Source organism: Suncus etruscus, chromosome 16, assembly GCF_024139225.1.
Source record: "Suncus etruscus isolate mSunEtr1 chromosome 16, mSunEtr1.pri.cur, whole genome shotgun sequence".
In the NCBI taxonomy this organism is placed as follows: Eukaryota; Metazoa; Chordata; class Mammalia; order Eulipotyphla; family Soricidae; genus Suncus; species Suncus etruscus.
This window is the reverse complement of record NC_064863.1, coordinates 32,259,142-32,276,882: the sequence shown is the minus strand read 5'-3', so window position 1 is coordinate 32,276,882 and position 17,741 is coordinate 32,259,142. Positions and strand designations below refer to the sequence as shown.

General features: G+C 45.5%; 1 protein-coding gene across 1 annotated transcript in view; it reads right to left on the bottom strand.

Annotated features, from left to right (window-relative positions):
• TBC1D1 (TBC1 domain family member 1) overlaps positions 1-1,043 on the bottom strand; it is a 182,878-nt gene extending 181,835 nt beyond the window's left edge. Inside the window, exon 1 of the mRNA XM_049790103.1 lies at positions 809-1,043. The gene's annotated coding sequence lies outside the window, so the exon portion shown is untranslated. The remainder of the gene's footprint in view (positions 1-808) is intronic.
• Between the last annotated feature and the right edge of the window lie 16,698 nt (positions 1,044-17,741).

Genomic DNA, 17,741 nt, shown 5'->3' with positions numbered 1-17,741 from the left:
CTCTCTAAAACTAAACAGTTGGAGCAAATCATCAGTCACTTTCAATTTCTCTCTCCTCTAAAAGCAAACTATAAATAAATAAATAAATAAATAAATAAATAAATAAATAAATAAAAGCTATACGTAAATAAAGATTACAAAATGTCAAGAAAGCATCCTCTGGGTGAATTTCAGGGGAAGGAGATGAAGATACCTTGACGAGGGGAGAGAAATAAAAAGAGGCAAGGAACAAAATACGATCATGCCCAGGCCCACACAACAAGTTTAAGGGGTCCCCCTCCTAGGAGGACAATCCGGAAGCTGCTAAGCAGCCAGCCCGGGTTTCAAAATGACTAGGACAGGATGTGCCGACAGACGGCGCGACAGGCTGGGACTGCCAAAGTTGCAGCTGCAAAGTCCCCTGAACTTTTACTGGGTGCCAGGCGGTGGGGGGTCAGGGGCTGCCCTTGCAGCGCCCCAGCTTTTGAGAAACAAGGAGGAAGACAGGAGAGAAAGAGGAGTGCGAGTGAGAGATGTGGGGAGATGCGGATTCAGGGGAGTACCGCTGCAGGAGGAGGAGGAGGAGGAGGAGGAGGAGGAGGAGAGGATGGGGTGGGGAGAGCCTGGGCCAGCCCCAAGCGTGCAAGGTTTCGCTTTTGTGTGTCCCAGAAAGGGGAAACGGCGCACCTTCCTAGCCCCCCAAAACACAAAAACACAGCGGGAGGAGGATGAGGATGCAGGGGATTCTGCAAAAAAAGCCATGCCCAGTTCCAGGGCTTGCAAAGGGTTGGGGGGCCCCAGGGAGCAGCAGCCCCCAGGAGGCTCCTACCTGCGCGGACGGCGCGATCAGAACTCGGGGGGAGCACGGCCCGGGGTGCGCAGGTGCTTGGGAGGCGCCGAGGGGCGACGGGGCACCAGGGAGCACCCCTGGACTTGGCGTCCAGCTCGGCCCGGCGACCCCGCGGCAGCAACAGGCTCGGCAGCGGCCTCGGTGGCGTCTGCGCGCGGCTCCGGTTTCCTCCTCCAGGGCTCGCGGGGCGCGGGGGAGGCGCGCGGAGGGCGGGTTCGGGGCGCCGCCGCTCCGTCCCCGGGGGCCCCCGCTGGTGACACCGCTCGGGACAAGGCGCGCGCGGGGCCACGGCTGCTGCAGTGCGGGTCTCCGCGGCCGCCCGCACCTCGCCACCGCTCCATCCTTCCCCAGCCAGACAGCTAGAGTGGAGGTGCAGGGTTGGGGGAGAGTCTGGGGGTGCAGACGCCTCGGAGCTGCTCACGGCCTACTTGGAGTAGGTGGTGACCCGAGCAGAGACCGGGAGGACCCAACAAGCGAGAGACCCACTCCCCCAAAATACACAAACACACAGACACTATCACCCCTTCCTGCTGGTCCTGGGGTGGGAGATCCGCAGGCGCAGAAGTGGGGTGCAGATAGCCTCTAGGACGCCGACCGGCAAGTGGGAGAATCAGAAGTCCCTGGGGGGGTCTGCTGTTCAGCCCCAGTGAACCCCACTTCTCACCAATCAGGGGTGGGAGAAGCACAGTAACCTTGAGACACCCAGGAGGTGCAAGATTAGAATGGGAGAGGAAGGTGTGGAGGAATTCTACAGTGTGGTGTAAGGCAGAACCTTGCAGAAGGCAGCCAACCTGGGTTTGATCCCCCCCCCCTTCCCCAGCCTCCCACATGAGCCCTCTGAGCTCCAAGCTCAAGATTGATCCCTGAATGCAGAGCAGGAGTTCAGTCCTGAGCACAGCCCGGTGTGACCCAGAATCAAAGCAAAATAAAATGAATTAGGATTGGAGATGGTTCTGTACTGGCTACACTCCTCTCCAGTCCTTGTGCCACCTGGTACTGGGGTGATTTTCCTCTGAGAGGGTAGGATATGGATCAGCGTGGACAGAGAGAGGCAGAAGAGAGAGAAGGAAGAGGAAGGTGGAGTGAAAGAATGAGGCTGGAGAAACTCTAACAGCGTTTTGGGGATAGTCAGCTGGGCCCCAATTTTAGGAACACAGCTGAGAGCCTGGGTTAGAGCTGTAAGTTGCATTTGAACTCCAGCCTCACACACACACACACACACACACACACACACACACACACACACACACACACACACACACACAGACTTGAACTACTGAACCTAAGTCTCCACTCTTATCTGTAAAATGGGACCAGGACAGGAGGCCAGAAAGTAGGGCAGTGGGGTAGCACAGTTCCCAGTGGGATTCCATTCCAGCCACTACACAGTCCCTATGTCATGGCAACCTCTGGAAGTCTTCAGCCCCAGAAGACTCCATCCAGTACTACTGGGAGTACTCAGCAAGTAGGACCCAAGTACCACCACATTCTGCATTCTCAGGTCCTGGCACTAAACTACAGGTCAGGCCTCCTGAATATTGCCAAGGAGACAAAAAAATAAGGGGGAAGAGGCAGAACAATAGAACATCAGGTAGGAAAATTGCACATAGCCAACTCCATCCCTGGATCACATATGGTTCCTGAGAATAGCCAGGAGAGATTCCTGAGCATAGAGCTAGGAATAGCATCTGCGCACTGCTGGGTGTGTCCCCGCAAAAGAAACAAAAAGGTGGTGTGGTGTGGTGTGTGTGTGTGTGTGTGTGTGTGTGTGTGTTGGGAGGGGAAGCGAGGAATGCCATCTTTTCTAGGATCACTATGTGGATGGACACAGAGTAACTGGGAACACATGTTTAGCACTTAACATGGGCCTCAACCAAGGACAGCAGCTTTTACTTTTGTCTCAGGTTCAAGGAGTTCCCCTGTTTAGTTTCCCCATTCCCTCCCCAGAAACTATTTCAAGAAGTTCTTGAGAATAGGTGTTCCCTGAATCAGTTTCCCTGAAGGTTCCCTTTTAGGTGAGCAGATTCAATCAGGACACAGCAGTTTTAGCCCTCCTGACATGTGAAACTGTTGTACCAGGGCCCAGAGAGATAGTGCAGTGGGCAGTGTTCCTGCCTTGCATGTAGACCTGACCCAGGTTCAATCCCTAACACTGCCCTGGTCTCCTGAGCATAACCAGGCAATGTCCCTGCACACAGAGCCAGCCCCCTCTCCTTAAGGATGGCAAAGTTGGCTCCAATAAAACCTTTCACACTAATGGGGCAAAGGAGATTGTTCAGGGAAGGAGTCCTTGTATTGCTCTGTGAAGCCCAGATTCTATCCCTGGCACTGCATGGTCCCTCAGCACTGCTGGAAGTAACCCCATAGCATCTAGTTGGAGATCATTGAGCACCAAGTTGGCATGTCATTGGCATACTCCCAGGATGCAAAACAAACAATAATAAAATAAATTCTGATACTAGTGAAAATCAATATTCCTTAATGGAGCCAGTCTACAATTCCTTGGGAATATCTGTGGTTGTTGCTTCACATCTGTCATCTCTGATCCTCACAAAAATGTTCCAGAGCAGAGAGGGTAAGCTTCTCTTGACTATTGACAAAGCAAAGAGTCTTCTCATGCCTCTTGGAGGTGCTGAGACCCCCACTAATCTCTTCTTACTTCTGTTTTCCTGGCTGGCTGCAGCTCTCTTGAAGCACTGAGCTAATTCTTTTTTTTTTTTTTTTTTTGGTTTTTGAGCCCCACCCGGCGGTGCTCAGGGGTTACTCCTGGCTATCTGCTCAGAAATAGCTCCTGGCAGGCACTGGGGACCATATGGACACCGGGATTCGAACCAACCACCTTTGGTCCTGGATCGGCTGCTTGCAAGGCAAACACCACTGTGCTATCTCTCCGGGCCCGAGCTAATTCTTGGTTATATCACAGTTATCTATGTACTTCACCATAAATCTTTATTTTGGGGGTTTGAGGGAACACACCTGGTGATACATAGGGACCAGTCCTGGCTCAGTGGTCAGGGGCATTCCTGGCAGTGCTTGGATAACCATTTAATTCTGGAAATCTAAACTGGACATACAAAGCCTTGGACCGACCTATTGGGCATCTCTCTCAACCACCTTACTTTCCCCTCCTTTTCTCCCTCTATCTCTACTATCTTCACCCCAACTCTCTTGATCTCACAGTGCAGGAGAATTTAGGAACAGGTAAGCAACTAGATGGGGTGCTAATCAGGCAGGGGGAGATGGGAAGAAGAAAGACCATAGAAAGAGAGGTGGCCCAAGGCCCCAGGTCTCCTGTTGTCATAGTGGGAACCATTCCTGGCCCTGCCCACTGTGGAAATTAAGCCAGTTCAGTTCAGAAATTTTTCAGGGAAAGCAACTTCCCATTTGCTCTGCACCCTCATCTGGGTGAGAGAAAGGCCATGGCCTTGTGAGAAGGCATGATTTATGCTTCAATTTGCTAGTCTCCAGGTCACTTCAGGTCACTATGTCTGCTGGGAATGATGGGGGTGGAGGTGGGTGAAGGGGGCTTTATAATAAAGCACAGACTTGGGAATGACTCTGCCTCTTAAATGCCTTTGTGGTTACCAAGAGGGGTTATCTCAGGGGGATTGTTTGCCATCAGCATCACGGAAATGGCAGTAAAGGGGACTTGGGACTTGCTGGAGAGCAGGGAGTGAGGGACAAGATAAAGACTGTTCAGCAGGCAGGTGGCATTACTCTGTCCCCATGTAGCAGGGAGGACAGGTGAGAAAACCACTGCAGGAACTGCTGTCTGGGTCCTCATCCCAGTAGCTGGATACAAGGGCCGGAGAGACAGCACAGCAATAGAGCATTTGCCCTGCATGCAGCCTACCAGGACAGATGGTGGTTCGAATCCCAGCATCCCATATGGTCCCCCTGGCCTGCCAGAGCAATTTTTGAGCACAGAGTCAAGAGTAACCCCTGAGCACTGCTGGGTATGGACCCCGTTCCCCCCACATTCAGTAGCTGGGTACAGGCCTCATCCAGCAGGGCCTGAGAAGGCATTCAAGGCACTGGTAGCCAATTGTATTTTAATATTCATGGTTCATTTTTCCCCTAAGTATATAATTAATTTTTTTATTGTAGCCATCAAAAAAATCAATTTAGTTCTCTTCACATGCCCTTTTCTAATCAAGGACTTTTTACATCTCAATTGGCAGCCTGTCCATTTTAAACCTTGGCTATTGTTTGCTTCAGCAATTTAATCCCTAGGTGTGCTGTATTCTTCCCTTCCCAGCTAAATTGTTCTAGCAGTTGCCTAGTTTTCAATGCTACTGACGTCGCTGTTTCACAGTTGTAGAGCTGCCAGCCCAATCTCTCCCCAGTGTTTTCAGTTCCCTCCACCATGTCTCTACATGGATCCTCCCCACTCTCCCTGTCTGCCCAGTTCTAGTGACCATGTCTCAGGATTTTTTTTCCATTGAAGGTCATCTAACCCCACCCCCATTTTTTGTTTCTTTACAAGCCACATTTGCAAAATTATCTGCAAAATGCAAAATGATGTTTTTGTTTTGCTTTGTTCTGTTTTGTTTTAGGCCATACCCAGTGGTGCTCAGGGCTTACTCTTGGCTCTGCACTCAGGAATCAATCCTGGTGAGCTCAGAGGACCATATGGGATTTTGGGGATTGAACCTGGGTCAGCCACATGCAAGGCAAGTCCCTATTCCCTGTACTATTGCTTTGGCTTTTCTTATTTGCTTGTTTTGGGGCCACACCCTGTGACACTCAGAGGTTACTCCTGGCTAGACACTCAGAAATTGTTCCTGGCTTGGGGGACCATATGAGATGTAGGGGATCAAACTGAAGTCTGTCCTAGATCAGCAGTGTGCAACTTCCTACTGCTGTGCTATTGCTCTGACCCTGGCATTTTTTTTTAACTTATTTTTGTTTGGGGGCCATACCCAGATTTTCTCTGGAGTAACTCCTGCCTCTGTGCCAGGCATACCTCTGGCATTACTAAGAGAACCATATGCAGTGGTGGAGATTTGAATCAGGGGTTGACTGTGAAGGCAGGCACCAAACCTCCTGTACCATCTCTCTGGCTCAATCTTCTGGTTTTTCCCTTTTACTTTCTGACTCACCTCACTTAGCATGACACTCAGTGGCTCCGTCCAAGTTGCTGCGAATCAAAAACTTTCATCTTTTCTCAGAGCAGAACAGTATTCCATTATGTATCTCTACCTCATCTGTGCCCAATACACCTGTAACCAAATTAAGACAGGAGTGGGGTCAAACACTCTGTTATTTGGCTTCAGAATGTGTGATTTTTCCTACCTAGAAAAAAACTGGCCTGAGAGCTTGGGGAGAGCAGAGAGTATCCCCTCTTAGGGCATCTAGCAACAAACAGGTCAGTGAGTGCAAAGTGCAAAGGCATTGGCAATCACGATGGATGCTATGTCGATCTAAGGTATGTCCTGCTCCTCCCGAAATCCTGTCATGAGTCATTCAGGGCTTCCCCTGTAGTATGTTTCGTAATTTTTTCCACATAATTACTTCATTACCAGAGGCCAGAAATATTCACATCACCTTTCCTATGGACACAGGATCTATAGTTATGAGCCACTGGCACCATTCTATCAGGTGAAATGGCTCAAAGGGCTGGACCACACCTCAGAAGGGGAGAGCCCTGAATTTGATCCCTGGTACCACATGGTCTCACCAGGAGCAACCTCTGGGCACCAAGTAGAAGTGGACCCAAGCACTGTGGGTGTGATCTCATTCCCTGCCCCCCCCAAATTAGATTATATTAGCACAAATGTGGATTTATTTTGAGCCTATTGGTTTCTGAGTATTCTATACAAGATTTGCTTATAAAACCCAGATTTATAAGTTTAAATTTAGAAACCAGAGAGACAGAGGGTACTTGCTTTGCATGCACTGGATCCAGACTCAATCCTCAGTACCACATATGGTCTCTGAGCCCCATCAAGAGGGGCCCCTGAGAACAAGAGCCAGGAGTAAGTTCTGAGCACAGTCAAATGACCCCTACTCAAAGTTCAAGTTTATTGTATGGTTTAAGTATGATATTATGGCTCTGGGTTCCTCCCCAAAGACCAGGCCTCTCCTTTGACCTATGTATGACAATACCTGTCTTGTCCCCTTAATGCCTGATCCAAATGGTCATTCTGGTGCTGTCTCTCATCATCCTCTGCCTTCAGTGTGCAATGGTCCTGTCCCTATGTGGTTCTCTGACCAGCAGACAGGCTCCATGTTCCTGCTCTAAAATCTGCAGCTGGAACCTTGCCATCTATGTCTGTTTCTGGCGTCTGCTGCTCTGTCACCTATCTCTGGGCCTTTAGTGCTATAATCTTGTGGCTCCCTGTCTCATTGTCTCTCCTTGGTATCTGGCTATGGCATATGCTTACGGGTGAGAACCTCTGCTGTCCCACTGTCTGTTTGGGTGTAGGTGGGGGAATGAGGAGGTGCCTAGGTCAGGGGTTTCCTTTGACTTCCACTATCTCCCTCCCCAGTCATCCCATTTCCTATTTTAACTGAGCACTTTTTCAGAGGATGAGACCAAAACAGCCAATTAAGTCAACTCATTTAAGAGCTAAGCTACAACCACCACACTTTGAAATGTTCTCAGCAAGGTAGCATGGGGAACTGGTGGAGGGAAGTTGACACTATTGGTGGAATTGGTGTTACAATATTGTATGCCTAAGATTCAACTATCAGTTGTAAATAAAAGTATTCAACTTTACAAATAAAAATATCAAAAATTTTAATTAAAAATTATGCAAATCAAAACAATGATGAGATACCACCTCACACCACAGAGAATGGCACACATCACAAAGAATGAGAATAAACAGTGTTGGCGGGGATGTGGAGAGAAAGGAACCCTTATCCACTGCTGGTGGGAATGGTGCCGTCTAGTTCAACCTTTATGGAAAGCAATATGGAGACTCCTCCAAAAACTGGAAATCGAGTTCCCATATGATCCAGCTATACCACTCCTAGGAATATACCCTAGGAACACAAAAATACAATACAAAAACCCCTTCCTTACACCTATATTCATTGCAGCACTATTAACCATAGCAAGACTCTGGAAACAACCAAGATGCCCTTCAACAGATTAATGGCTAAAGAAACTGTGGTACATATACACAATGGAATATTATGCAGCTGTCAGGAGAGATGAAGTTATGAAATTTTCCTATACATGGATGTACACGGAATCTATTATGCTGAGTGAAATAAGTCAGAGAGAGAGAGAGAAAAACGCAGAATGGTCTCACTCATCTATGGGTTTTAAGAAAAATGAAAGACGTTCTTGCAATAATAATTTTCAGACACAAAAGAGAAAAGATCTGGAAGTTCCAGCTCACCTCAGGAAGCTCACCATAAATAGTGATGAGTTTAGTTAGAGAAATAACTACATTTTGAACTGTCCTAATAATGAGAATGTATGAGGGAAATGGAGAGCCTGTTTAGAGTACAGGCGGGGGTCGGGTGGGGAGGAGGGAGATTTGGGACATTGGTAATGGGAATGTTGCACTGGTGATGGGTGGTGTTCTTTACATGACTGAAACCCAAACACAACCATGTATGTAATCAAGGTGTTTAAATAAAATATATAAAAAAAAGAAAAAAAATTAACAAACTCGGGGCTGGCGCGGTGGTGCTTGAGGTAAGGTGCCTGCCTTGCCTGTGCTAGCCTAGGACGGACCGTGGTTCCATCCCCTGGTGTCCCATATGGTCCCCCAAACCAGGAGCGACTTCTGAGTGCACAGCCAGGAGTAACCCCTGAGCGTCACCGGGTGTGGCCCCAAAAAAAATTTTAACAAACTCATTAATCTGGTGTGTCTCTCCTCCACTCCCACTGTACTTCCACTTCCCTCCAGTCCCACTTTAGCCCAAACACTAAAAGAAAAAAGTTTCTTTACTTTTAAAAATGCCATATATCTGGGCCGGAGAGATAGCATAGAGGTAAGGCATTTGCCTTTCATGCAGAAGGTCATTGGTTCAAATCCTGTCATCCCATATGGTCCCCTCAGCCTGCCAGGAGCAATTTCTGAGCATAGAGCCAAGAGTAACCTCTGAGCGCTGCCGGGTGTAACCCAAAACCAAAAAAAAAAAAAAAAAAGCCATATATCAACCTACAAGGAATATTGTTTGATTCATGTAGAAAAGATCCCTTTAATAAATTCATGTGTTATTAGTCTACCAGGGGTCTCAAACTCAATTTACCTGCGGGCCACAGGAGGCAAAGTCGGGGTGATCCTTGAGTGCAAAGTCAGTAGTAAGCCTTGAACATTGGGGGGTGTGACCCAAGCAACTAAAACAAACAAAACAAAAACAGATTCCTCTAGGGCAGGGCCACAAAATGTTGTACGGAGGGCCGTTTTCGGCCCGCGGGCTGCAAGTTTGAAAACCCTATCTGTTGTGAATAAAGTTTTTTTTTTTTTTTTTTTTATGTCCATGTCCATTAGTTTTGTTCCTGTTCTGAGACCATTATAAGGGGTAGGGTTTAGCACAAGTTTCTATTTGCAAGAAGGGAAGAAGTCCTGAGGCAAAAAGCAAGAAAGCTCCTCAAAAAGTTGATAGTTATGTTCTCACCCCCTAATTCTCCTGTTTACAGTTGCAGGAAGGAGGAACATGAGATCTCTGTCAGCTAGCTCCACAGTCTGAGCCCCTTCTGTAAGGGTTCAGTAGAATCTAGTGGAAGTTTACCGTTATAATCTCCCACATACAGATAACTAACCTGGGGACTCTGAAGACTGGGGGAGCACTTTGAGGTTATACCAGTGGGTGTTTATTTGTTTCTCATTTCTCTAGAAGTCAGAATGTTGAAAACCAGTCTCCTTTAGTTAGTTCACAACCTCAGAAAAGAATCATATGTCTCCTGCTTCAGAGTTATAAATTATATACTTCTCTCTCTCTCTCTCTCTCTCTCTCTCTCTCTCTCTCTCTCTCTCTCTCTCTCTCTCTCTCTCTCTCTCTCTCTCTCATTATTCTCACCTACATAAACTAGGATGGACCAAACCTTAGACTCAATTAGTCGGAGAAATCTATTGTGTATTTCTAGATCTAGTTCCTCAATTTGGCTCTGAACAACAAGAAATAAACTTTCTTCTCTTTTGTGTAAGTGGTTCCAGGGATGGAACCCAGGGCTTACCAGGAGGCCAGCATATGTGTTCCCACTGACCCACATTTCTGGCCCGAGCAAAGTTCTCTTTCTTCAACTTTGAATTCAGTCCATAGTTGTTATTATTTCAATAGGAGAGTTCCTTACATGTCCACATGCTTTAAGAATCAAGATTCTAATTATTGCTATGACACATTTTCACCTAACTTACCAGTTAATTTGAGAGCTTGTTTCAAAAAATTGTCATGGGCCTGGAGATATAGCACAACAGTGTTTGCCTTGCAAGCAGCCGATCCAGGACCTAAGGTGGTTGGTTCGAATCCCGGTGTCCCATATGGTCCCCCGTGCCTGCCAGGAGCTATTTCTGAGCAGACAGCCAGGAGTAACCCCTGAGCTTTGCCAGGTGTGGCCCAAAAACCAAAAAAAAAAAAAAAAAAAAAAAAAAAAAATTGTCATAAAGAAGATCAAGAGGGACTGGCTGGGGACATGGCTTAAAGGCCCAGAACACATGCTCTGCATTGGGGAGCCCCAGTTCCATCCTTGGCATTTCATCATTCTCCAAGCATTGCCAGTTTGATGCCTCCAAGCCAAACTAATAAATAAGTCGATAAACTTATCGAGTGAGGAGTTATGGTTATGCTCTATAGACCCTGAGGGTGGCTAGTTGGAGGTACTCTTATCATGCTGGCAATTTTTTGCCAGGTGAATAAATTTCAGAGACAAATCTAAACTCAGTGGGAAAGAGCTCAACATTGAGAAACTAGCATCGGCCTCAAGCATGGGGTATCTGTGTGCATATGGGGTGTGGAGAGGGTGAACCATGGAGCGACTCACCAATTGTGCCAGTCCAAGGACTAAGGGTCAGCATCTAAAGGGTCTAGAAAGTCATACCTGAGTGTTGTTAATAACTGAAAAAATAGTCTCCATGACAAGAAAAATGGATTGAAGTCAAACCCAGCGATCACCTTGCATGCCTGTGGAGGTCTTTGAAGTTGTTTCCTGGAGGCATGAGCATGATATAATGAAGTCAATATTGTAAAATGAGTCAAGAGCCCAGGAAGGCTGGATGGTGGAATAGCAGAATTGCAGCTTTGCAGTCTGAAGTCCCTGGGGCAAGCGGACATGCCACTGAGTGGTCTATTCCCCAGCAGCTAAGCAGCCTATGAAGCGCCTGATCTCCTTTTATGGACAAAGCAGTTAAAACTCTGGGCATGGGTCCCACTTCTCTTCGACACTCCCTCCCCTTTTACTAAATCATTGCTCAGGCCAAGCAGCTGCTGCTCACAGCTTTCTGGCAACAGTCAGCCTAGACTCAGGCTCCTGAGCTGGTTTTGCAGGTTTGCACAGCAGATGAAAAGCTGCACCAGTCAAGAAATCCATCACCTTTCTTTATAACTAAGTTTGTCTAAGGTTTGTGAGAAACTTTTTGTAAGTGGTCAGAGTCATGGATGCCAGGGATTTTACCCATATTAGTGATAGAACTAACTGTCCAATGCTACACACTCTGTCCCCCAAACCCCTGATGCATTTGCTCTGAAATGTCTTTATCAGTATAACATTATTATTTTATAATATGTTAGCAACACAGTAGCTGGCTAACTGGTCTCCCTGCTTTTGCCCTTGCCTTCTTATGGTCCATTTTCAATCTTGGTTTATTAAAAAAGGGTTAGGGAGATGAATCAAAGGGCTGGAGAACATGTTTTGCAGATTGAAGAACCAGGCTCGATCCCTGCTACTGTGTGGTCATTGGAGTGCCACTGAAAGTGGCACAAGAACCTAAGGAAAGAAAAAAAGGAAAAAGAGTGAAGCCAAGTCTGGGGTGGGGGCAGTGGCCCAAGCAATAGGGCGTTTGCCTTACACATGGTGATCTGATCCAAGATGGACCTTGGTTCAATCGCCGTTGTCCCATATGGTACCTCAGGCCAGCAGCAATTTCTGAGCACATAGCCAGGAGTAACTCCTGAGTGTCACTGGGTGTGGCCCAAAAAACAAACAAAAAATAAACAAATAACAACAATAGCAAAAGAGTAAAGCCAAGTCACTGCTGCTCTTAGATCCTTCCTGTAGCTTCCCAGGTTCCTTGCATGCATGCTGTAGACCCAGGTTTAATTTCTGTAACTACATGGGATCCCCCAAACACCACCAGGAATATCCTTGAGCACAGAGCCAGGGATAAACTCTGGTGGGTGTGGGTGTGGCCCCATAACCAAAACAAGCAAAGTTCTTACACTTTTTGGAGTCCTCTGGGGTCTTCCTCTCTTGCATATCCAGGCAGACCTTGGGTATGCATACCTCTGTCCACAACCTTTCCCACTTTGGCTTACTCTGTTCTGTCTCAATGGCCTTGTTGTTTCTTACATCTGCCAGGTACACTTCCTCCCACCCAAGGCCACTAGCATGTACTTGGCTAGTTATTCCCAAATTTCTTTTTTGGACTTTGGCATCATTTCATTTGTCTAAATTTGTCCATATTGTCCAAATTGTACACACACACACACACACACACACACCACTCACACTCACACATACTCACAACACACAACATTTGTTGTTTCTACATGCATAAGACCTGGGTTTGCTCCCCAGCACTGAAAATTAAATAATAAATGGCTTCATTAATATTGATAGAAAGGATGAGGGAGATAGTACAGCAGGTGCAGCACATAGCCAACCCAGATTCAATCCCATGGTTCCCTGAATACAAAGCTAGGAGTGTCCCCTGAGCACAGTTGCGTATGGCCCCAAATCTGAGAAAACCAAAACAAAAAACACAACAACCCATAATTAGAAAAATAAGTCCTCCTCTTTCATCTTCAATGTTCCCTTCAAGAGTACTATATAGAGCTTTTTTAATGGGCAGATCATATCACATGCTATTAAATCCTCTTCAACATTTGATCCCAGGAATAAATGTGATTCCTTCTTTCCCTTCACTCAATTCATAAAGAGATTTAAGTTTACCGTGGAGCCAAAATAGAAACTTTGACCTAGAGATTTTACTTACATGCTAATTCAAATGCCATTAGTGCCATATCTTGTCTTCAGAAACTATTTTTGAGGTTGAACTTGCTTGTGGGGAATTCCATCAAGGCATATCTCAGGGAAATCCCAGTCTTAGGGATTACACAGACCATGTAGGGGAGTGCTCAGGGGCCTCCAGAACCACACCTGACAGTACTCAGGGTGACCAGGAGGTACTGGGGATAGAACTGGGCTTAACCGCATGCAAAAAAGCCACCATAAACCTTGTACTGTTTTTCCAGTCCCCAGTGATGGCTATTAGGAGAGTCTGGTTATAATTTGGCTTTCAAAATGCCTCCCTTATTGGGGATGGAGTGGTAGCACAGCAGTAGGGCATTTGCCTTGTACACGTCTGACTCAGGATGGACACAGGTTCAATCCCAGGCATCCCCGATGGTCCCCCAAGCAAGGAGTGATTTCTGAGTGCAGAGCCAGGAGTAACTCCTGAGCACAGCCTGGTGTGACCCAAAAAACCAAACAAACAAACATAACTCCCTTATCATGAGCATTGTTGGGAGGGCTGGACTGGGCTATTCTGATCCTAGAACCCGATGCTGCACCCATTAAAGATCTTGTTGATCAGAACGAGATGAAAATGTGTGCAGCCACTGTCTATTTCTATTCATGTTTTCTATTGTGCAATATTTCACACGGGGCAATCGGAGGAGCTTGCTTCATGGCTGAGTAATTTCCTTTAAAGATGAGCTGAAAACTTTCAGCTCTCTTCTCATTTTCCTGCTGCTACATATAAAATGTGAGATGAAATGTTCCTATTATCTAAAGAAAGGAAATGAGAGGCTTTCTATGGCTAATTTAGGGAAAAGACTGAGAGGTAAACTTAGCCTGGTTCCTACTCTAGTACAAGACTAGACTACAAGACTACTAGGCTACAAGACTCAGTAAAGTCAAGAAATCAGTAGATTTGGTTGCTGAGTCTCTCTATAGATTTGTTCTTGGCACCCAAGTGACAAAAACAATTAAGAGAAGATTCCTTCTGGACAAGTTCTTAGGCCTGAGAGATAGCACAGCAAGTTAAGGCATTTGTCTTTCACACAACTGATACAGGTTTGATACCTGGAACACCATTTGAGCCCTTGCAGGAGTGACCCCTAAGAACAGAGCCAGAGTAAGTTCTGATTACTACTGGGTATAAACCAAACTAAGAAATATCAGGGCCAGGGTCTTAAAGGGCTGAAAGGCATATTTATAAGTGGCCTAGACTTTATCTCCAACATTGCATGCTTTTCTGAGCACCCTGGGTTGCACCCCTGAGCACTATTGGGTGTGGCCCCCCCAAACTAAAATTAAAAATAAAAGGATAGTAGAATCAGCTTTGTTCCTCAATATTAAATAGAACTTGTTGGAGGAAGAAAGAGGAAGGAAGGGTATAAAAAGAAAACCCTGTTGTTTTATTTATACCTACCAGGTTACTCAACCTCAGGAGATTCTGCTGTGTGTGTGTGTTTGAGTGTGTGTGTGTGTGTGTGTGTTTACTAATCTCTTATCTGCTCCTTATTCTACAGACTCTTGAGTGAGTCTTTACTAAACTTAATAAAGTTTGACTAGAGCCCAATCCACATAATCAATCCACTGGATTAAGAAGCAGCTGCCTGGGGCTGGAGTGGTAGCACAGTAGTAGGGTTTTTGCCTTGCATGTGGCTGACCCAGGATGAATGCAGGTTCAATTCCTAACATCCCATATGGCCCCCAAGCCAGGAGTGATTTCTGAGCAGAGCAAGGGGTAATTCCTGAACTCTGTTGAGTGTGCCCCCTTTCCCCCCCAAAAGAAGCAGCTGCCTTAAGCCACTTATTTTGGTTTCTTATGTAACAAGCTAAATAATATATGTATATCATAAGATATTTTCTAAACCTATATTTACTGGAATTTTTATATACGCCATGAATTCTCCAAGATTAATACATCATATTTTAGAATAACATCTATAGCTGTTAGGAGAAATCAATAGAATAAAATCTCTAGTACCCAGAAAGGTCTTCAGAGCTGTATATTCTTTTTTTTTTTGTTTTGTTTTTTTTTTGTTTTGTTTTGTTTTTTTTTTTTTTGTTTTTTGGTTTTTGTTTTTGGGCCACACCCTGTGACGCTCAGGGGTTACTCCTGGCTATGCGCTCAGAAGTTGCTCCTGGCTTCTTGGGGGACCATATGGGACGCCGGGGGATTGAACCGCGGTCCGTCCTAGGCTAGCGCAGGCAAGGCAGGCACCTTACCTCCAGCGCCACCGCCCGGCCCCAGAGCTGTTTATTCTTAGTCTCATTACCTAATCTAAGGCTTCAACATTCCAGTTAAACTTGGCATTTTGCGTGGTTGGAGAGATGGCTCAATGGGTTGAATGCATTCTTTTCATGAAAACAACCTGGGTTTGAATCCAGTGTTGCATGTGCCCCTGGTCACTATTAGGGGCAAATCCAAGTACTTAACCAGAAGTAGACCACTTCAACACTACAATTGTGCCCCTGCCCAAAAGAAAACATAAAGTTGGGCCGGAGAAATAGCATGGAGGTAAGGTGTTTGCCTTTCATGCAGAAGGTCATTGGTTTGAATCCCGGCATCCCATATGGTCTCCTGAGCCTGCCAGGAACCATTTCTGAGTGTGAAGCCAGGAGTAACCCCTGAGCTTTGCCAGGTGTGACCCAAAAACCAAAAAAAAAAAAAAAAAAAACCATAAAGTTAGCAAGTTACACGGTTATGCCTAGACCAAAATGTGAGCTCAATCATCACAACTCACTTCTTATAACCAATGATACAACTCAACAAATATGGGTCGGGTTCCACTTAAATATTTCATAGCCACAAATACTCCATTAGATTTGAATATGCCTTTGAAGAAAGTTCCCATTCCTGTCCCACTGGCCATGCATCGTTTCTGGGCTTTGTCAGTTTCTTTAGATGACTTATCTGGCTCATTGTGATTCTCAAGAAACAAGAGTACAGGGACTAGATAGGTAGTACAGTGGATATGGCATTTGTCTTGCACAGCTGATCCTGGTTTATTTTCTGGCATCTCATAAGATCTCCCAGCATCACTCAGAGTGACCTTTGGGGATACCACATAGTTTGGCTCAAACACAAAAACAAAGAAAAAACTAGAACTCACCTACAATCTTAACCAATAAGACTGATGAGTAGCTAAAGAGAAAATACACAGCGAAGACTCTTGTCCCTGTCCTTATTACTCAACACTGACTTCCTTCCTTTACCCTCTTCTCTGATCTTTAGCAGATTTCTTCCCTCTTCCTTCTCTCTATCTGGAAACAAGATGGTAATCCAATGGGCTATTTTCTATAAGGTTAAAAACTGAACGCACAGATTTTTTATGAAACACAAGACTTTCAAGAATTCAGTGGTCATGCCCCTTTGAACCTGTATAACAATGACTATAAGAAAAAAGCTAGAGACTTTTTTCTCCCTTAAAAGGGTCAAGATTTTGCCAGCAAGGGCAGAAAAGTGAGAAGTATTTTCAAGTTAAAATTGAACAACTTAAAGGTCTTTCAAAATTCTTTCAAATCTGTTTCCTTCAAAAGGAATTTTGCAGGGAACTGGTAGAATATAGTGGCAAAAGCAAGATTCAGTAAATATGAAGAAGACTCAGAAATGGACCCTTACAAGAGTTATTAGTGCCCAATAAAATACAACCTCAAGTTTAAAACATAGAAGTGACCTTCAAAATAAAAAGGAAAATAGCTCAATGTTAACATTTTGTCCAAAGAAAAATGCTGAAAGATCTGTGTGTGTGTGTGTGTGTGTGTGTGTGTGTGTGTGTGTTTGTTATTGTTGTTGGGGTTGGGGGGCACACCTATTTGATGCTCAGGGGTTACTCCTGGCTATGTGCTCAGAAATGACTCCTGGCTTGGGGGGCCATATGAGACACTGGGGGATCAAACCTCGGTCTGTCCTAGGCTAGTACTTCCAAGGTAGACAGACACTTTACCTCTAATGCCACCACACGAGCCCCGGGTTTGTTTTCTTGTTTTTTGTTTAGGTCCGTGGGTTTTGAAAGGTATGAGACCAGGTGTGATCTTTGGATCTGGGAGTTGAATATCTCACATGTATGTTCACACAAACATATATATGAGCAGACTCAGGCATATATACATATACTTCCTGATATAAGTTCTGTAATAGTGCTGGGTGATAAGAGGCAAGGAACTGGAATATTTTTAGTTGTTTCTAGTTTTGCTTTGTTTCCCCTGAAAGATCTATTGATCTTTACAGATTACTAGTTTTACTCACAGGATTCTGTCTTATGCTGTGTGTCCAATATATTTATAGACAAGGCCAGTGAATAGTTACAAGGGTTAAGGAACTTGTTTTGCATCCCACAAACCCAGGTTGATTCTGGTACCACAGATAGTTCCCTGAGCAAAAAACCAGAAATATTCCCAGGGTACTGTAGAATAAAAATATAAATAATACAAAGAGAACCACGTGTTGGGTGAGGCCACCCCAGGTACCGTGTTTCTAAGTCTTTAGACTGGTGCGTCTGAAGATGCAGGATAACAGTGGAGAAATAATTCACAAGCAGTCAGTTAAAGTTTCATTGGAGTCAGTTCACTTTATTTCTTAGGCTTTTCTCGACCAAATGCTTTTTCTCACATGTGCTTCTCTGCTAAGCTTTCTGCTCATTCTCTCTCTGTGTCTTTGTCTCTCTCTGTCTCTCTCTCTCTCTTTCTTTCTCTCTCTGTCTCTCCCCCCTCTCCCCCCTCTCTGCTTTTTGTTGCTTCTTCTTTTGCCTTCTCAGACTCTTTTATTCTTTATTTAAA